At 41.8% G+C, this 22047-nt stretch overlaps 1 long non-coding RNA gene across 1 annotated transcript in view; it reads left to right on the top strand.

Annotated features, from left to right (window-relative positions):
* LOC122455569 overlaps positions 1-21403 on the top strand; it is an 84753-nt gene extending 63350 nt beyond the window's left edge. The window contains exons 2-3 of the long non-coding RNA XR_006273851.1: positions 8597-8668; positions 20714-21403. This is a non-coding gene — a long non-coding RNA (uncharacterized LOC122455569). The remainder of the gene's footprint in view (positions 1-8596; positions 8669-20713) is intronic.
* Positions 21404-22047: the final 644 nt, after the last annotated feature.

Genomic DNA, 22047 nt, shown 5'->3' with positions numbered 1-22047 from the left:
GGTGTCTTGTAGGCATCCCCATAGAAGTGGGATTTTTAAAGGGGTTTGAAAGTGGAGAGGGTAGGGGTTTCGCCAGCAGTTCAGCAGGGGGCATTTCATGCACAAAGGCCATCTCTCTCTCTCTCTCTCTCGGTATGTCTATGCTTAAACCACTACAGCAGCACAGCTCCAGTGGTGCCACTGTAGCACTTCAGTGTAGATAATACGTCCTTTGATGGGAGGGGTTCTCCTGTCAGCAGAGACAATCCACCTCCTCGAGAGGTGGTAGCTAGTTCAACGGGAGAATTCTTACGTCGGCCTAGGATTATCTACACTGGGGGTTAGCTCGGCATCGCTACATCTCTCAGGGGGGTGGATTTTCCAGTTTTAGGCCAGCCCAACCTAGGGGATGTGCAACACTTTTTCTTCTCTCTTGTCTCCATAAATCCTTTGCAGTTTTGCAGAAGGAATTCTTGCCAGTGCCTCTTTAATGACTCTCCGTTACAGGGCTGTGGAGAAGACAGACCACAGTGGGGTCCATGCATCATAAAAGGTAGAGAAGGTTAAAAGGTGCTGAGGGGATTTTAATTGGTGAGGGTTATGTTAATATAATTGGACCTCTGTTTTAATGGAAAAATATGCATTTCTGTCAAAGGATTAACAATCTAACACCAACTTTAGCATTCCTCCTACAAAAGTATGGGGTGTGTGTGTTTACTCTGATGTAAATGAGCAGGTTAAACTCAGCGTCATTCACTCTCAATGGAATCTCTGTGGACTTTGCACTTGTGTGTAAAGATTCTGATCCTGATCCTGCACAACACTGAGCATTTCTGACAGGTGCTGAGTATCCTCAACTCCCATTGACTTTAATGGGAGTTGAAGATGCTCGGCAACACTTGCAGGTGTTTTGGATCCTTGCAGGGCTGTGCCCTAAGGCAGGGCTACTTCAGCACCAGAAGAGAGAGACCCACCTTACCTGAGGGGAGGCAATGGGGGTTGAGTGTTAGAGACAACATTTTGAAACTTGAGTGCTTGTCAGTTGAATCAAGACTGAAGTCGATGCATGTCTGAAAATCAGGCCATCTGCTTAGATGCACATAAATGCAGATTTATTGTCTAACATTAAACACTATGTCATGGCTTTGGGATACTTCAGGATGAGAGCAGCTTTAAGACATCTTGGACAACATTCTGTGCTAACTTATACTTTCTTCAATCCCATTTACTTCATTGGAGTCCCTTACGATGTAAGTCCATGCAGAATCTTCCCTATAGTCATTAGTAAAAAGAAATTAAAAGGCTTTAAGAAGCAGACTGATTAGGAAGTGAAGTGATTGCTAGCAACTATTGTCAATGCTGCATACTTGGTTCCACTTATGAGGTTAATTTCTGTAACAAAGTGGATCATTTTAAATGGATATTTCACATGATGCTCCATGCAAATGTTCATGCTTTTTTTCTGAATGCCTCACAACCACGTACAGGAAATGAAGGACAATGGAAATAATCAAAACGCAGACTAAACTGCACAAACAAATTAGTGGACTTTTGTTATAGCTCATTATAAATACACATTTGTACTCCTATCTTATGAGTTCTTTGTGAGAATCCATCTCCTTGCAAATCTGGACTGCCCGCAGAATCCGTCAATTATACTTTCTTTTTTCCCTTAGGACTTAAGGGCCTCTTGTTGAAAACATTGATTTCAATGGTGCAGCACTGAACTCTAATTCAGCAAAGCACTGAAACACACGTTTAAGCACATAAAAATATGCTTAAGTCCATTCCCATTTAGCAATTCATTTAAGCATGTGCTTAGGTCCCAATGAAGTCAAGCTTAAAAGAAAAGTTTAAAGTTAATCAAGTGCTTTGCTGAATAGGGTCTGTGGGGCTCAATCCTGCATTCTTGTTATCTGGAGTAGGCCCACTGACACTAATGGGGCTTCTTACTTGGTGTAGTAAGCATATGCTTGGTAGTGTTTGCAGGATTGGACCCTTTGGCCTTTGATACTGTTTGTGTTTTGGGGGTGGAAAAATTAAAAATCTTAAGAGATTATGAAGGGAAGAATTTTGTAAAGGGCTTTCTGAGAACAAGAACAAAAGAAAACTTTTTCTTGTATGTTTATTCATCACATCATGGTGCTCACACATAAATTCACAAGCCCTGGACTGTTTAAAATATTCCATCCATAAATCTTTGATTTAGTGCCTCCTACATATATGGAGTTTGGGTTATTTATTTTTCCCTGTATGGGGAAATATAAAGCTTAAGAAAAACCCCTTTCATTCATATAATGTAGGTGATAGCTGTAGGTTCTGCCACTACTACTTATGCTGAGTAGCATTTACTCACATAAAAGTCCCCTTCATTCAGTAGTGTAAGTACTGCTTGCTGTGAGTAAGGTGGTCAGGCTCAGGCCCATAGATTGGTATTTTTATTCTTTCAGAGTGACACAAGATTGGCACCTGTACAGCGGTGCAAAAAGCAGGTAACAACTGTTGCCAAAGACTTGTTGGTCTCTAACGGGCATTTTGTGGGGGATGAAATGGGTATGGCTCAAATGCATCTGCATCCCCAGTGTTAATTCCTATGGGGTCTGAAATCAGAATGCAGGTTTCATTGGCAACACTGCTAACTTGCCAATGGAATCTGTCATCTGAGCATCTGTGGTAACCAACAAGTTTACAATTAAATCTGAGCCAAGGTTTGCACCTGTCAGAAGTCATTTTACATGCCATGCATACATTTATTACCATTGCCATTACAGTTCTGTGTAATAGATTTCCAGTCATCCTGATCAGAGACTAAAGTAAGACAATAAAATAATTACATATTTTTTGTACAGAGTGTGTGGTTGGGAACGGGCTGAGGATTACAGCTGGTGCAGAATGTTATCCAGCCCAGGTTAATATATATTTTTCCAGAAAGAAGTAGAGAGAAAATCATATTAAATATTTTTAAAGGGCCAATGTCAAACAGTTTCCAGGCCTCAGATGGAGACTATGAGGTTTATTAAACTCAAATGGCCAAGATCAGTGATAATGTAAACAGTAGTGTGTTACACTCCCTGGGCCTGATTCTGAACTCAAACCAGTGTAAATCAGAAGTAATTTTACTAAGGTCAGTGTAATTACACTGGTGTAAAACCAAAGTAAGTGAGATAACAATCCGGCTCCATGCATAAGTTGGAAAGAAAACAAAGGTAAGTAATAAGGGAGTAACTTATACACACAGTGTAACTGTAGTTGTGTGGTCCCAGGATATTAGAAGAAAAGGTGGGTGAGGTAGTATATTTTCTTGGACTAACTTCTATTGCTGACAGAGACAAGCTTTCGAGCCACACAGAGCTCTTCTTCCCAGACCAGAAGAAGAGATTTGTGTGGTGTGAAAGCTTGGCTATGGCTATGCTACAGCTTATGTCTGCATAACTTATATCACTCAACCAACATAGCTTCTCCCACCAACATAGCTTCTGCCATTCCTGCAGGTGGTTTTATTATGCCGACGGGAGAGCTCTTTCCTATTGGCACTGAGTCTTCACCAGATGTGCTGCAGTGGCGCAGCTGCATCAGTACACCTGCAATGCTGTCTGTGCCCCTTGTCTCTCTCTCCAACAGAAGTAGGTCCAATGTAAGACAATATCTCCCCATCTTGTCTCTTATACGAATGTGACATTCAGTGAGTAGGCAAAAAAAGATAACTTCCATACCGTCTGCAGAGAGAGGTGTGTAGCAGGAAAAACAATTCACAGGGCCAAATAGGATAAAATGTCTGATTCTCCTCTTATTTACATCACAGCCTAGATTTACACCCATTTAAGAGGGGAGTTGTGTTCAGAGGTGGAAGGTTGGGGAAATAGGGTCTGAGGGCGGAGGCAACATCATACCAGTATTTGAGAACCAAGAAAATGCAACTGCCTAGAAAACAGAAGGATATGGACTAATCCAAACTAACTGAAGTGTAAACATGTAAATCAATGTAATAAATGGTCAAGAATGAATGATTTCAAAATATTTCATTTTTAACATAGGCAAGGGGTGTGTGTGTGTGTGTGTGTGTGTGTGTGTGTGTGTGTATGTATGTGTATATATATATATAATGACAGGACTTCTATTTTGATAATCCTTTCCATATAGTCTCAAATCACTCTGATTTCAGAAATACCAGCTGTCTGTATCCTCCCTGCCAAGCATCACATCTGAAAAATATTTCTTGTCATTGGGCAAAATCAGGAATTCTCACCATTGAGCAGATTGTCACTATTTCTGGAGGTAGAGCTGGGAGAGGTGGGGAGAACTGGGCAGAGAAAAAAATGATTAATTGGTAGAGATGACACATTTTTGCTCTGGGCCAAATTTATGATATTCTCAAGGAAATATCAGTTTATCATATGTGAATAGTAGGCAAAACAGATACTTGGAAACATTTCTCCCAGGTAGAAATGTTGCAGATATCACAGGGAGACCAACCCGCAGCAAAATATTGGCTTTTCCTCCTGTGAAAGCTCTTCTGAGCTGACCTTTAGTTCTGATGTGTTCTGTGTAATTGAGGCAAGGAATGCAAGTTTCAGGGCAAATCCAAATGGGCCAGTGGAATTGTACCTGCTGACATGAGGCCTGAGTTTCGCCCAAGTGTTTTATTGCATTTGCCATACTGCTGCCTTCCACTGAAATCCGTGAGACTGTTCGGATGTTCCTGAAAGTTTCACCAGCACAATGAAGGAGTCGTTTTCATTGCTGGCGTGAGTGCAACTCCACTGACATCACTGAAATTGCATTCTCCTTACGCCTGTGGCAAATTTGGCCGAGTGTGTTCTACTTAGGTGTGTTTGGAAAATCCAGAAGGAGAAGTGCATTCTTTCTGAACCTCCTTGGAAAATTCAGCAGTACAGCAGGGCATTTTATTCTGGCAGAGACAGACCAAGGAAATTCTCCTTGGATGTACCAGGAATATATGATATCAAAACAGGTATGTTCCAGCTGGACATGTAGTATCTGCAGTGTTCAGCAACTCCTACCTGAACACAGCAGGTATGCTTTTCAGTAGTCAAAGTCTAGCAGTTAGACAAGTAGTTCCAACTGGAAAAGGGCCCAACCTGCACATGTTTAGATCCCGGTTTGGAACACCTCAAGTTTGAAGGTGTTTGGATCCAGATTTTGGGTTCAAGATAATCTCTACTTAAAATAAACTTGGTGTTTTGGGGTTTTGCTATTCTTTTCCTGACAGATGTCTGGGGCTTGTTTTCTCCAAGTGGAATGTTATGGCCAGCAGCAGTTCCTATTTCCTCTGTTCTTCGAACTTTCTCATTCCCCTGTCCACCATTTCAATAATCATTTACAACTTAATACAGTAATTCCACCACACTATTATAGAGCCTTTCAGCATGCACCCACCATCCCCAAGAAATATTGCTCCACATTGGGGTTAGATATATTGGACATCATCTTACCATTCCCCAAAACAGGCTGAGTGCCATTGGAACTACTCTCTCAATATTAAGGAAAGAAGGTGCATTGTTTACTCCTTGTTAGTCTAAGCATGCTGCGCACAGGCTGTAGTTCATCAACTCATTATTAACTGACCTGCCAGCAAAGTCCCATATCACTGGGACAGAGTAAATACAGATTCATAAGGAAAGGAAAGGGAAAGAGAAAATCACAGTTCAGGAATATATTTAATCTTCACTTCAAAAGGACTTCATAAAGATACCTATTTAGATTTGAGTAGTACCTAGCATTATCACGATACTAGCTACGCTAACAGTCAAACAGTAAGGGTATGTCTACACTGCAATAAAATACCTGTGGCTGGCCTGTGTCAAGTAACTTGGGTTCTTGTCCCTCACAGCCCAAGACACGAGGGCCCGAATGTCTACACCGCAAATTGATAGCCTGGCAGCTTGAGTCCATGTTAGCTTACATGGGCCATTCATGGGTGTTTTATTGCAGTGTAGATGGACATTAAGGGGCACAGAACTTTCTCCTGGGGTGGTCAGACTGTGGAATGGGCACTCCCTCCCTCCAAGAAATAAGAGCCATCTTCAACTTTCAGCTCCACGTGCCAGGCATATTTCCTTGACGTTGCCTTCTCAATATATAAACCTGTTTTTGTGTGTTTATATTAGGCATATATATAATAAAAACAAGCCCCCCCCCGCCAAACCATGACACTCCACTGCACACACTTCTCCCTCTGGCGAGAGGATGAGAGAATAAACACATGACAAATGTGTAGTCACGTTGCTTAATGCATTACTGGAAGGTGCTCAGATGCCAGGGTGATACAAGAACCTATATAGAATAGAATGGAAGGAACTGAAATTGGGAAAAGGGGCTTTAAATTGTAAATCACTATTCTTTTGAACTTGGCAAACAATATAGATCCACAAGAGCCCTTGATAATACTCGAGGCTTCTATAGAACCTTCCATCTCAGGATGAGAAGCCACTTTGCAATGTAAGTCAAAGCTGATAGGAGAGGCATTCTTTCCCCTGTAGTGGTGGCTAGGCCAGTTAGAGATTGATGAGCCTGCTACAGCCTTGGCTAAGAAACCTGTGTCTTTTTGAGCTCTGGCAGTAAAGGCGCATGCCTTAAGATTCAGAGGACCCATAGGGGTTAAAGGCTAGATCCACAAAGGGACTTAAACACCTAATTGCTATTTTAGGCACCTAAGTCCAACATCTAGACCAGACTGGCATTCACAAACTTCCCACTCAGCTGCTGTCTAAGCCAGTAAGTGCCTTAGTTTGTGCTGGTGGTCATGCATAAAACCATTTAGGTCCTGACACCTCTGAGCTGCCTGGTACCCTGACTCATATTCAAGCCCCAATGGGATTCTCAAACTAGGTGATCCCCTGCCTATCTTGGCTGTTGGGGCCTATCTGGTAGGCATGCTCAGAGCATCCTAACTAGCACAAAAGTCAGCCATGGACAAGATGTTTTGCAGCAGGCTGTGTTTCATTATACCCAATAGCCTTGTGGGTGGAGCACTCGCCTGAGATGTGGGAAACCTAAATTTGAATTGTCACTCTGCCTGGTTTGGAGCACAGACTTGAAGCCAGGTCTCCCACCTCCAAGGAGAATGCCCCAGCCACCAGGCTATTATGTAGTGGGTCTCTCTCAAACTCTGCGATTGAAGCTATATCCATTTTGTATAGCTAAACATTCACTGGAGCAGGGACTTGAACCTGGCTCTCCCGCATGCAAGGGGATTGTCCTAACCCCTGGGCTATAATGGGGTAGGTGGGTCTCTCACCCATGAGAAAGGACTGACTTGGCTCAACTTCTCAACTCTAGGGCTCACATCTGTGAATACTGAGCAGAGAGAGGCACCTAACTACTCTAGGCCCCACTCCCTCTTTCCTTGGCATTTCCTACTGGCTAGATTAGGCAGCTCCCCACTCAGCTTGCTGGCTTCTGTGAATCCCTTTCTTAGTTTCCTCACTTTCCCAATACAATGCATAGGGAGCCTGGATGGCCTAACTGAGGGCTATGAATTCCACTGGGAAGCAGAATGCCTAGGAGTTAAGCATTGTAACACCTACGTACTTTTGTGGCTCTCGTTCTAAATGATTTGCCCAAGGTCTTGATTTAGGAAATCTATGGCAAAGCTAGGAATGGAACTCAGAACAGAACTCTGTCTTAACCATGAAACTCTCCTTCCTTCCTTCCTTCCTTAAAAAAAAGGAAAGCAGAGACATGAGTTCATACTGTCAGCTCCCTTTACACCCCTCCTTCCTCTTTATTGGCCACACCTTCGATAGTCTTCTGGAGCTCCCCAGAAAGAGATTCAAGAGTCTATAATGGCACAGCCCCTTCCTGCCTGTGCCCAGAGACTACTCCTATACATTTCTTCTGAGCCTACCTGTCAGGCAGGATCATTGCATGGTACATGGCCAAAGTCGTCGTCATCTAATGACTGTTTGGCCATAATACCAGTTATGGTCTCAGGCCATTTCCTATTGCACATCTGCCCATATCACTGCAGACACTTATCTCCACAGAGGATTGAATTAAACTTTCTGCTCACATGACTAGCTGGGTAGTTTGGGGGAAGCTTGCTCTGTCACTGACCTTATTCCTGTTCACTGAGGAAGGTTGCTATGCTAACAGCAGCAATGAAGTCACAAATTTGTCACCCTTTCTGTATGGTGAGGAAATATTGAGTAGGGTTTTTCCCCCAAAAAGTTTCATATTCACCCTGCACTAAAGGTTGATGGCTATACATAGACTACTAAGGTTTGCAAGTTGCTGGCTGATAAAGCTTAACATGATTCACAGGTTGTGGTGTTCTGTAGCCAATGTTGACTCAACAGTGCAGGAATATGATGCAATATCTACTTGAAAACACCAGTGGCAGGTTGGGGAAGGAATTAGGACAAGGAAGCATATGGATGGGGAACTGTTATCTTCTAGGAGTTGCTTTAAATAAAGAATCCAGCATAATCTGAGACCGCTCCCTCACTTCTGTCAAAATACAACAGAAGGGACTCAGCCATTTCAGGAGGCTAATTATTCTGAGCGCCTCTCTGATCATTTGACAAAAAGCCTGTGATGCATGTTGTTGATGATTATCACTTGCTCTGCGTCCTTAAACGTCTCTTATAACTATCAGGCACATCAGATGAAGAGGTGTTGAAACCCATTCCAAAATACAGTGGAAGAAGCTGTGACCACTTCCACGCTGGTTAGTACTGTGTGTATTAATATATTTAATTTATGCGCTCGGTTGCAGAAGTATGCAAATTTATATCCAAATTACACAGAGGCTATTGAGATGCAGTGACTGTTGGAACGATCAGTGTCAGACAGTGTAGGGGCACCTCTAGTAAGCTATAGGAAACAGCAGTGCAGAAATGGTCCCACAAGTCTCTCCATACCCAAGAGTTGCCTGCTTGCATGTAGGCAGTTCAAATACTCTGCAGATGGCCATGGTGTAAAAAGGGGGATTAGAATAGAAAATGGGGCTCTCTTTACTTACTGCTTCTCATCCTATGGTGCTTCTCACTTGACTCTGTTATTAGGCTCACTCTTTCTCTGTGACTCAAGGTGTAGTGGATGGCATTACCAATTCTAACCAGAATGGATAGTTTTATTATTAAGGTCAACAGTGCCATTAAAATGCTTCAAGGCATCAATCTTATGTTCCAAATTTATAGCAACAAGAAATAAATTGTCTGATCACTTAACCAGCTGGCAGAGAGACAGGAAATGGACTGGCCAGGGAGGCAGGTTTGTTTTTCTCAGTTTCTTTTTTTTTTTTTTTTTTTTTTTTTAAGAAGCCAAATGTTTGGAGGCATAAATCTCCCTGTGCAGCAAACAGAGCTGAGGAAGCCTAAACAGTGTGTGAAATGTATTTGTCCATGACTTTGTAATTCCAGCAAAATCTGTTTTAAGCAACCATTCCAAGCTATTAACAGAAACTGGAGACTTGAAGGTTGTTTTCTGCCTGGTACTTATATGGGGACTTTGTTAATACAGTACCTGGATTTTAGCCTCACAGTACCCTAGTGAAGTATTCTCTCCGTATTACAGATGGGAACTGATACAGTTGAGATCAACTACTACTACGACGCTCATGTTCACACAGGCAGTCTGTGGTCAAGTTAGGAACAGAACCCAGGTGTCTCAAGTCCCATCCCACTGCCCTCATAACTAGATCTTTTTTTTTTTTTTTTTTTTTGCACTCCAGTCGCTTTTGATGAAGATGGAGAGGAGCTGTATGCAATGAGCCAAACTGCTCTGTTATACCAATGTAAGAGTATTACCCTGATGTAATTTTTTCTGTTTTCCATACACAGAAAATAAAATGTACTTGCTGGCTTTTAGCTGAACAAAGTAACAAGGAAAGAAAGTACAAATGTAAGCCTCTTATAAGAGGTTGCGGATAAAGGTGGTTTCTTGTGCGGGTTTAATTGTGTAGAACTCTATTTATTTTGTGTTTTAATAAGCATTCCAGGCAGCTTACATTTTCTGATAAAGGTGTCTTTAGTTATTTAATACAAACTCTTGGAGGTGCAGTAGGTTAATGCAGAAGTCTTTCACTTCTCAGGAGCTGGGCTCCGATCTTAGCTTTTGTCCCAAGGAAAGATGGCTTTGTTCATTAGCCTTACCTTGGTCCCTCTCTTTTTTCACATCACACAACTATTGCTAGACACAGCAGGATTCATTCACTCTGCTTCTAAGAGCCCGAGAATTGTTATAAACAGGTGGTGGGTTCAGATTAGGATTGAGAAGCACTGATATTGCAGGGATGGAATAGATGGGGAACTGAAGGTCAGGAAAAGTTGTGCGGGGGGAACAAGAATGAAATATTATAGGTGCCATAAGCCATTGGCAGAAGAATGCTGGGGAAGCTTGCACAATACTTACTTACTATTCCTGAGTGTGGAATTTTGTACAGTATTTATATTCACTTTTATCACGCTTGTAGCTGTGAACAATAAAATGCACTGATAATTTAAAAAAGAAAAACTAACCAACCAACCAAAAATAAATACAAGAAAAAAAATCAGTAGAAAATATTTGAAGGCTGATGAGAGAACAACAAAAAAGTGTAAATATAAGCCTATGAATAGGCTTTTTGAATAAATAGGATAGGTATACAATGGTTTCGGAGGAATAAGCAGTTTGTCAGGATATGTCCCCTGGCTGGCTCACTTTCTAAATTCTAGTTACAATGTAACTGGTTTTGTATAGAACTGCTAAAAAAGATTTAGGAGAACTGAATAAAAATGTTCTGTGCTCTATAAAATGTTACTGCTTTGCCTTTACTGTCTGGATAGCAGAATAAACGAGAGCTACAAAAGATACTATTAGAACTACCAGTGCCCATCCTTTTCAGCTCCTGAATGTGCAGTACACTTCCGTTTACCTGAAAGGCCCAGGGCACATTTGGAACTTTTGGATAAATGGAAGCAGCTGGCTACTTAGGAGACCCACTGTAGATTCAGATAACTATGATTTTTGGATGAAGGGAATTTGGATAGCTGGAATTATACTGTGTGTGTATACATATCTTTATGATGGAAAGAAATTGAAGGGAGAGGGGAGAGTGAACAGCCCTGAGGGTCTCAGAGAGACAGTGGGTGGCTGGCAAAGGGCAGGACTTGAGATATTTTTGCCTGTTAGGCTTATACAACTAATCCAGTCATGTGACTGCATATTTCATTTGCAAAAATAAAACATTTGTGCTCCACTAGGTCTTTACAACCCTACCGTAAAAGTATGAACCAGAGAATTCATTTTACATCTGAGAGCATTTGAAAATAATGTCACTGTTGCAATATTTTTTCTGGTTGAGACTGTTATGGAAATATATTTCATGTCTATGGACTTTAGAAAGATTTGCCAAGTTTGGATCCCTGAACTAATGCCTTGTTCCCTGATGCTAAACAGATTAATGATAGCATATCAAAGAATGACTAACATTAGGGTAGAAGAGAAGCTTCATCACCTTAAGTTGGATCTCAAAGGGATAAATAAGGTCACTACATTGCTCTAGTTTGGACAGAGAGGTACTGTTGGCTGATGGTTAGAAGGGAAATAGAAGTGAGGAGTTCTGGCATTTGGTATTCATGTGCTGGGTGGCCTTGGGCAAGCCACTTAATATCTCAGGGCCTCAGTTTATTCTTCTGTGAGTTGGCAATATCACTTAGGCTATGACTCTGCTGCCCTGCAGTTTGGACTATGGGGGTGTAAATAGTGTGCACCACAGTGCTGCATTGCAGCTCCCCTGTGTGGATGCTGTGGGTGTAAACTAAAAGGTTCCTAGTTCACTTTCATGTAATCCTGTTTGAAGAGGGCTACTTCAATGTGTATTAGGAACCTTTAGTCCATGCCCGCAGTATTCACGTGGGGAAGTTACAGTGCAGAACTTTGGTGCACACTTCTATTCAACCCCCCCCAAAGTCTGAACTGTGGGGTAGCATAGACAAGCCCTTAGTTAATGTCCCATGGGGTTTGAGAGAGAGATTCAATTGATTAAAGTTTGTAAAACAATGGATTCTTGGATGAAGAGGTACCATGTACGTGCAAAGTATTATTGTAATATGAAAGCCAGGGTAGAAATGAATAAAACCCATCATGCCGTGGTATACTAACTAGATATCCAATCACAAAGGTTTAAAAGAGTTCTTGTATTAATCAAATCAATTTGTCCACGCTCCCCATTATTTCCTGAGGGCACAATCCAAGGTTTGGGTTGAATGCTTCACTGTGTGGGCCAAATTTTAAAGTTGGAAGCTCAAGTTCATTCATTACATACTGCAATAAAAGTGTCCTGCTGATTGAATGCTCTGTTATTGTAATATACATGCAAATTGACTTAGAATGGGGTATTCATAATTGTCTAAGTGCCTTAGAAACACAACCCCCATTGAAAATCAGTGGGACTTGTGCTCCTAAGTTATTTAGCAAAAAGAAAAGGAGTACTTGTGGCACCTTAGAGACTAACAAATTTATTTGAGCATAAGCTTTCGTGAGCTACAGCTCACTTCATCCGATGCATTTAGGTGTTCTTGAAAATCGCACCTTTATGCAAAAAGCTAGCTGTGTCCTTAATTAGCTATTTGTGTGGGCATTTATTTATTTGTAGGCCCAATACGTGGGCAAGACCATCAGCTGACATAAATCAACCTAACTCAATGGAGCAATGGCGATTTATACCAGGAGAGGATCTGCCCCATAACAGTCATGCATGCAGATAAATATCTTCCACCCTATGGAAACCATTTACAGTTGTTTTCTATCTCATTTAGTATTGTGGTCAAATTGCTTTTTCAAGCACTTGTGTTTTATGGGGATATCTTCTTTCTTCTGACAAACCCAAATTCCTTCAGGAGCAATCAGTTGTCATGACTCCTCTGTTTCTGCTGCTGCTGCCTCCGCCCAGTGGTAAGATGAATGGAGAATTAAAGGAGACAGAAGAAAAGCCTAATTCTAGCCCAGACTCTATTTATTTTTCTCTCTAAGGTAGAAGGGAATGTAAATTATCATTCCTGGATACCAAATCAAATAGAATTAGTTATCTCCTGAAATCCCCACTGGTCTGGCCACTGCATAGCAAAGCAACTGTGCTGTCTAATTATCCCAATGATACACAGCTGCAGGAGGAGGAACTCCCAGGCAGAGCAATAAACGAGAAGCAAAAAGGAGATGGCTTAGAATATTTATATGCGCTGTTTCCCAGAAAAATTTCAGAGTGCTTTTTTGATGGTGGTGGTTTTAATTTTGAATTAAACCGTAATTGTAGCAATTCACTGCTGGATTCTGAACAAGCCTGCTTTCAGGGAGAAATGTGAGCAGATGACCTTTCGTAGAGAAGATTTAAAAACAAGGATTTATGATAAGGTTTAGATTGTAATAAGGAAAGCCTGGTCCAGAATTTCAGGATTCTCCAATGAGATTATTTTTTGAGGAGCCCTTATCCCTTCAAATTCTCTGGTTGTCCCCTTAGCCACAGAAATCCTCTCCATTTCTTCTCCCTCCATCAGTTTTCCCTCTGCTTACACTCTCTTCCTATCTGTGGGGGTGAAAGGGGAGCAGACAATGTGTCCTCACATGATGGCCTGGAATATGTTTTTGATCTATCTAGTTGTATGACTTTGTCACCGAAGTATCTAGGGGCCTGGGAACATTTAAGGGTGAGATTTTCAAAGAAGCCTAAGGAAGTTAGGAGCCCAAATCCCAATGCAGTTCAATGGGATTTGAGTGTTTAGGTGCTTTGAAAATCCAAAGTTTATCCTCACCACACTGGTAAGAGACTGATAAATATTATCACCCCCTTTTTAGAGATGCGAAAACTGAGGCAGAGAGCATGACTTGTCTAACATCACACAGGAAGTCTGTGTCAGAGCTGTATGCTTGATTAGATCACTAAGTCAGTGCTTTAGCCAGTATGCCATCCAATTTCTCTACACACTCTGTGTCTTGAGGCTGAGATTTTAGAGGGTGTCTTTTCATGTTCCAGCCCAGTGGGTGGAGAATAATGAAGAAAAATCAGGCAATTCTCATATTGGCTGGAATATGAACAAAGCCAGTTATTATTTAATACCAAAGAACAAAGCAGAAATTGCAACTCAAACTCAATCTCATTGAAAAATAAGCTTCTATGATGGGAATTGCATCATTATCCTAGCATTACATCAATTACCTGCAGTCTCTATCACATGTTTAAGCTGCTCGCAACAACTCCTTGCAATTAAAGATAGGCCTGAGCCAAACCCCCAGATCTGGGCAATCCCTAACTTTGCAGACATGCAGAATACAAGCCCAGACCTTCATTTAATTTTGCCTCTGTCTTTATAATGGCCTGAACCAAGCCTGTGATCTTTGTGGTGTTTTGAAACCCAGATGCAAATTCTGCAGCTACAGCCCATCTCTATTAATAATTCTGGACAGAGAGAGGCAGGGGAGCTTTTATGAATATACAACAAAAGAATGAATGTTAAATCTTTAAGCAAGGCGTTGCTCTTTCATCTCCTGTTTGATCGTCGGTGTGTTTAATGTTGTGTATTAATCGGACAACGTGCCTTTTTCTTCAGTAATACCTGTTGCCGGCATGTCAGCTGTGCACAGTCGTTGCATATCCATGACATTGCTGTGACTTGGCATGAGGGGAAAAGTAAAGCCATGAATGACCGAGCTGTAAGAGAAGAATTCTTCAGTGTGCCTGGGATTTTTCTCTCATAGAAAGAATTGGCAAGTGCAGGGAACAATCCACCTGCAATGGATTTAGTGACATTTCTATATTGGGGCTTAGAATGAGGCACCAAAGGATTCAGTGTATCATAAACTGCAAACATGAAATACAGCAGGGGCACTACGGCCTCAAAACACAGACCAACCCTCCCTACAAGCATTAAACCACACCTTCGAATACACTGAAAATAAATCCTCTTCAACCTCTGCATACAAATGCAGGGAGAGGTCAGGGAGTCCTAACTTTTGTGGTGTTCTAAACATCTCTGGTGAAACTAGGTTAATACAAGTTTGCAGGCTGACATTTCTATACAAACATACAGAATTGCAGCCTGCTGGTCTCCTCCTCAAGCAAACAGCCAGTGCTGAACACTTAATAAAAAGTTGAGTTATGCCAGCTGTGTACTGTACATAGACAGCAAGTGAGGAAGACTTTTGGGGTATATTCTCCTGGATGGTTTCCTGCACCTTCCCCTCACACATTAACATTTATATGTGCTATGTGTGTGCATAAAGGAGAGAGCATTGGACCTCTCTGTTTCCAGTCTGCCAGGCGACAGTGCTTACCTAGAGGAGTAGGTGTGCTGGACTGAGATAGCAGAGATTATTTTTGATCTGACCCTTTATAGAATGCACTTTCCAGTCTGAATTCTAAGCAAAGAAAGAGAAGTGAAAAGATCTTGAGGGACAGGTCAGCTGTGTAGATTGTGCCGTGTGTGTGTGTGTGTTTTTCCCCTTCAGGCAGCATGCAAAGAGTTCTTCAGCAAACTGCTAGTGGGGGACTTTCAGTCATCTGCAAAAAAGGTTTTCTGCCCTTATTAATTAGTTCTTGAAAAGACGACAAAGTGCTCAGAATAGTGATTCCTCTTACTGAACTGTCAAATGCGCACACACATATGTGTATAAACCCCTCCATGAACACCCACAGCACACACATACTTACGCGCACATGCAGACATTTATGCTAATGGACACCACACACCCACCAGCCTCCCATATATATAGATAGATAGATATAATGAATGCAAACATACATGCACAAATAAAGACACAAACATGCATGTACATACACATGTGCACTCACACTCAAATCAAGACTCCTGGAGAAGATCACACCCACCATCTGCCATAGCCCAGTGAACAGCACATTTGTGTCCTCATACTGGCTATTTCAGAAACATGCCACCAGTACTTAAAAAGATGTATAAGAGATTAGTTCCTCGCCTCTTCTCTTGCTGAATAACCCAGAGTCTCCATTTAACATTAACGTCTCTTTTGGCATCCGTTCATTATTTTAAAAATTACCCTTCTGTAATACATTCTGTGAACAGGCTGCTTTTTCTTCTGAGCGGATTCATACAGTCAGATCTGATAGAACCTAAAGTTATAGGTTCCCCCCCCCCCATCAGTCTTGGTCCTTTTATTTTCAGTTAGTACTTCAAAGAAAACTCAAGAATGAAATTAATTAGCTTCTGGTAATGGGGATTATCGTTTTATCTGTGTAATAGAATTCCATCCTTGCAAATGAGATGCAGCATCCTTCCTGCACAGCTGCAGTTCAGATATCTGTAACAGTGCTTAAAGGATAAAAAATTATCACTGCTGCTCTGCCCCTCATTGGGACTAGACATTACATTTATTTCTTTTGACAGCTTTGACTCTAAAGTGATCCACTCAGCTTGAGGTGCTGGGAAACTGCAGCAGAGTACATGCCTTCTCCCCACCCCTCCCAAAGTATGATGGTAAAAAATGGGCTAAATGAATGCCGCTGCAGAATAATACATGGTTTTAATGGTGACATTTCCTACCATGTCAGTCATGAGCCACTCATGATAGAAAATGGAAATTGTAGTTTTTCCCACTGCCAGGCAGATTGCATACAGAGTTCAGACAGGCTTATTTTACACTAATCACATTCGCTCCTGATGTGTAGCAGTCATCATAAACTGGGTACTACTGTATTTCCAATGCAAATTATGACTTGCAATGCCATTCATGACCCATAGAGGATCTAATGACAAATATGAAAGTCACTTATGCCTCAACAAGGCATATGCCAAATTTGGGAGCTAGGGCGCTTAGCGATATGAATACTAGCCTCTATTTGCAATTCATTTCCATCCAACAGTAGTTACATGCCAAGTGGGGCTTCGACAGCCCCCTCTCTTGCAGAGTCCCTGATTTCTCTTTACATGAGAGCAGGAGCCATGCAATTTGAAGCCTCCACGGCAGTGCCTGGGTTTCACGTTGTTAAGTGGCTTGAAATGCCATTTCATAGCTCCCTAGTCAACGTGGTTGGAGAAGCTGATTTACATGATTGCTACAATCCCATTGAGCCATTACGTGACTTTGCTTCAGTGCAGTGAAAATACTTTTTGCTCACTGCAGAACATCACATGGCTTCCTTTTCTCCCTAACATTTTTGTTAAAAGTGAGATCATTCTGAGCTATGTTCGGGTTTTTTTGGGGGTGGGGTGGGGAGAGGACAGACAAAGAGAAGGTATTTGAGAGGAGAGATCTCTCACATAAGTGGTGAGGAACGAGTGGGCTTAGACTCATGCTGATGGGGAGAGGAGTCATTATTGAAGTCACTATTGAAGTCAGTGGGAGCTTTGTCATTGATTACAATAGATGCAGGATCAGGCCCTCAGATGGGGAGGGGATGCAGATATATTTACTGCAAGGTCTTTACCTGAACAATTGATTTTGTATGGTAAGCCTTGGCAATTCCCTTTCTAAGTCTGTCCAAATCTCTTGTAGCCTAAGCATCACTTCACCCCATAGTCTTACCGATCATGTATCTGCAAGAAAGGAATGTTCTGAAACACTGTCACTTTGTGGCGGCTTAGAGATATAGCACCACAAGGCATATTTTCATTGCTTCATATGGGGAATAACAATATATTCTCTTTATAGAGCATCTTGGAGCCTGAGCAGTACATACAGCCCCCATGAAGGGGACACCAGCTTCTGAGCCATAGCTCAGCAGTCATTTGGTGTATTGTGCAATATTGGAGAGAAGGGAAAGTTTTGGCTGAGGATGCTGGATCTCACAAAACAACCAAGAGGATTTTGGGTCTAGGTTAACTATCTGTCTAATTCTTATACCACAGCATCATTGTTTTCTTAGCACCTTGCCTATACAGACAAGGATTTGGTTTTCAAAAGCATTCTGACAAACCCCCACAAAATTAACTGCGTTGGAGCTCAGTTGCCCCCGCTGGCATTCAACATGAGATTTTAAGGAATCGGGGACTTAAAATCAGTAAATCAGGCACTGCACTCCTGTAGCAGTGAAGGGACTTCTGACCCACTTCCTTCCCAATACAGAAACTCTGGGAACACTTCTGCAGACCTGCAATATTATGTTATTATATTAGTGTCTTGGTGATGGAAATGAGTCCACCCACTCAGGCCATTTTTACTTACTCCATGCTGCTAGAACATTTTATCTTAAAGACAGTTATAGTTTGTCTTAATTTCATAATTCATTTATGTGCATTAATCCTCACACTAAATTCCAAGTGCTCAAAACCTACCACCTGAATCTTGCTAATTAAGATGAATTGTTGTGATGCTTTGAAGATCCCTGGGAAATGCATTTCATTGCACGTTACAAAAGGAAAAACAAAGCTTGCTTCTGTAACACTTATTAGCTTTGTTATTTCAGCCCTTTATTTTGTTGGCTTCCTCCTGGTTACCAGAATGGGGGGTGGGTGTGTGTGTGTGTGTGTGTGTGTGTGTGTGTGTGTGTATAATATATATCTGACTCAGGCATGCAGTATGTGAAGCAATTATATTCATTTTCATAGCAAGATCTCAGGATAGGTACATCATTGTTACAAACCAATCATTCCAGAAGAGTTAATGGAGCAAATACATCCCCTTATGTAACTCCCTTGGCTTTAGTGGAGTTATACAAGGGATGAATATAACCTTTGCCTAAGGATCAGATGCTCTCAAGTGTTCTGGCCCCTTTGTGCTACTCTCCCATCACAAAGATGCCAGAAGAATCTGGGTCTGGCCTGCTGAGAATTCCCCCCTGTGTGAAGGAGCTCTTAGCTGGTGCAGAGCTAGCCTACCTGGTTGCTTCAGTACCCAGCCCCACTGTCAAGGCATTCAGTGGTGGATTGAGGACATGGCATAAGCACAGTGTACTCGAGCAATCCCCAGCTGATGTCTTGTTCCTTTTGGACTAGTCCTAGCTAATTCTCAGGCTGTTCTAAACTCTCCAGGGGCCACCCTGCAATTGGCTGCCTGACAGCCCCCTGATCCCTTCAACAAATGGAGCTTGGCTCAAGAGGAGATCTCAACCTGATTATTCAGTGATCTATAATAAAACACCACTGTGTGCATTATCAACGTATCACTTACTGGCAGATCTTGTGGATGACAGTTCTGTATTGATCCCAAGAGGCATCAGAGTTAACCAATAGCTTACAAAATGTTTAAACCTACTCTATTCTTAAGCTATAAGAATATTAAAAAAGAATAATTGAGGACAAAGAAACTGAGTGGACAAGGGAAGGGTGTAGGAAGAAGAGGATCAAGCTCATCACAGATAAAAGGATGCATCTTAGATGAGGTGTATACATGAATGACACTTTTGGGGAAAAAAAACAAACCTCTCCCTTGAGTTTCCCCCCTCCCCCCAAAAGTGTCATTCATGTATACACCTCATCTAAGATGCATCCTTTTATATGTGAGAGCTTGATCCTCTTTCTTCCCAATCATAGAATGTCAGAGTTGGAAGGGAACTCAGGAGGTCATCTAGTCCAAGCCCCTGCTCAAAGCAGGACCAATCCCCAATTTTGGCCCCAGATCCCTAAATTGCCCCCTCAGGGATTGAACTCTCAACCTTGGGTTTAACAGGCCAATGCTCAAACCACTGAGCTAAATTTGAGAAGTTATATTGGACCAACTCTCAAAGGACCAGATTCTGATACCCTTACTTGCTTTGAGTAGTGTCGTACTCCACAAATAGTTCTGTTGATTTCAGTGCTCATTCTGGCTCAAAATGAAAAATACAAGAACAAGTGGGGAGCACTAAATGACGCATGATTAATCGCCTCAGCATTTATAACTTTGTTCATAACATACTCTTCATGATTCTGGTGGTTCAGTAATATACAGTAAAAATAATTTGTGTTGCAACTGCAATAAACTTGGATTTACAATGCGGAGTGTTCCTAATAAGGAAGGATGTTTGAATTCTTTGTGCTGAAACTCAGATTGATCTCAGTAGCATGCTGAGGCCAACATTCATCAAACGTTGTTGTCATTTAACATAAAGAACTTCAACCAAAAAACCTGCATGTGTAAATTTTAGCTTAATTGAAAACCCAGGAAAAATTTTTTGCCAAAGGGAGAGAGGACTAAATGGTGGGGGAAAGACACTTCCATCCTTTGAAGAGGGAACTGCTAACAATTGGGCAAAAGAAATAGAGGCACTATAAAGAATTGACATGAGGATCCATTTCATGCTGAGCATGTAATGGAAATTAATTTTCTTCTGGAAATGGACCTGGTAATTAGACATGTATGTCACCTTCTGTTTGCCACATAATCACAGCTGAAGTTTCAGTTCTGGAAGAAGTCCTCCTCTCAGTGTTTCTTTCACTAAAATGAAAGGCAAGAATTAATATATATAAATTATCATCAGAAAGAAGATAATGGATGCTGACAGCTCCCTAAAAGCAATTTTTGAGGTTTTTTTCCCCCGAGTGGATGCTAAACACTGTCCAGTGAAATTCATTAAGCAATCAGCATCCTCCTCCAAAGAGCTGACGTCAGTCTACAGCCTAGGAGCAGCAATTATAATCCTAGTCAAGCGGATGGCTGCTTAGTTACAGCATGATGTGCAGTCCATAAGGTCTAGCTGACACCAGCTGCCCTCCTTCAAAGAGTTTATAGTGGAAGGTGAAGAATTAAGACTAGTCAGATGTAATCATTTTTAACCTTGGAAAATCTTTTACCAGGTCACATGATTCTCCCCCTCCCACCTGTATTTCATTCCTTTCCTCCCTCACAGGAAAGAAAATGAGTAATGCGATCAATTCAAAGAATGAATAAACGTCTGAACTTCTGAATGCTTGTCTGAACGCTAGACTCTCTGAGCGCGTTGCAGAGCCGTTCTCACCAGTACCGAGATAACAAAGCTGCACAGCCTTTCCCTGCCTCTCCCATCTGCCAGCGAAGTTCCCAATTCTAGCCACTGACCATGTCAAATGTTGAAAGTATTTATCAAGGGCCAGGCTGGGCTTGTGGAGACCTGGAATTCGGAATGTTATTCTCAGGAAGTCACTATCACTGCTGGGTCCCAAGTAACCAAATCTCTAGACCTTGGGGGATGTTCAGTTGGCTGGACCCAGATCCATTTTCTGGTGTCTGAGCCAATTTTGCAAGTAGAAATTTTGGCTCTGCTCCATCTAGATGTACAGATATCATGGCGATGGGCACCAAATAAATGGCTGTAATCTGTATAATAAGATTCCAGGATTGTCTCTTGTCTGTGTGTCACTCTGAAAACTACGTTTGTTTAGTCAGTGTGAAGGGATAGGAACAGCTATAAGCATGGCAGAGAGCTCTTTTTGTTCAGAATATCACCAGATTCAATCATTGCTTGGATTTGCAGTGTGATACCAACCAATTTCTAAGTTCTCTGCCATTTTTACTTCACAAATTACACCTGTGTGGTAGTATAAACCATTGTGATATCAGAGGCAACTCAACAAATCACCACCCTTGGTCAACAGCTGAATTGCAGGCAACGAAGCAATTCCATTGGCTCTATGAGCGAGATTGCACAGATGATGGATTACTTGACCCAATTGCCTCCCCTGTGCAAAGCATTGGCTTTCAGCTCCTACTAGTATTAATAACGCCCTGAAACTTCCTGCCCTGGGCACCTCCACTAACTACAGATGTCTTCTGGCCCGCCAGTCCAAGAGTCTTTCAGAAAGTGATAGCTGGCACAAGCAGCCCCCTTCTACCCCTCATCCTATCTCCCACAGTACAGTAGGATGAGCCCATTGCTCATACCATGCCCTGGAACTATGCATCACAAAAGCTCCTGTGGGGATAATAGTGGGTGGGTGAACACTGCAGTGCTGAGTTGAGGCCCAGTGGGAAGGAAGATGCTGGAAGGGGGAGGATGGGGGGAAATGGAAATATAATTCTCACGAGAGTTCTGCCATTTTGTTTCCAATGTTGGAAATCTCAATGTGGACCAGGATTGGGATAAAAATTCACCCCTAAATTTAGACTTTGGTGGCATCCAGATTGCACCATTATATATGTAACCTGCAGCTGAAATATTTCATAGACTGTTGTGCTGAAAGAGGATGACTTTGTGATGGAAGATGC

This window comes from Dermochelys coriacea, chromosome 8, assembly GCF_009764565.3.
Source record: "Dermochelys coriacea isolate rDerCor1 chromosome 8, rDerCor1.pri.v4, whole genome shotgun sequence".
NCBI classification, from domain to species: Eukaryota; Metazoa; Chordata; order Testudines; family Dermochelyidae; genus Dermochelys; species Dermochelys coriacea.
This window is presented reverse-complemented; position numbering and strand designations above follow the sequence as displayed.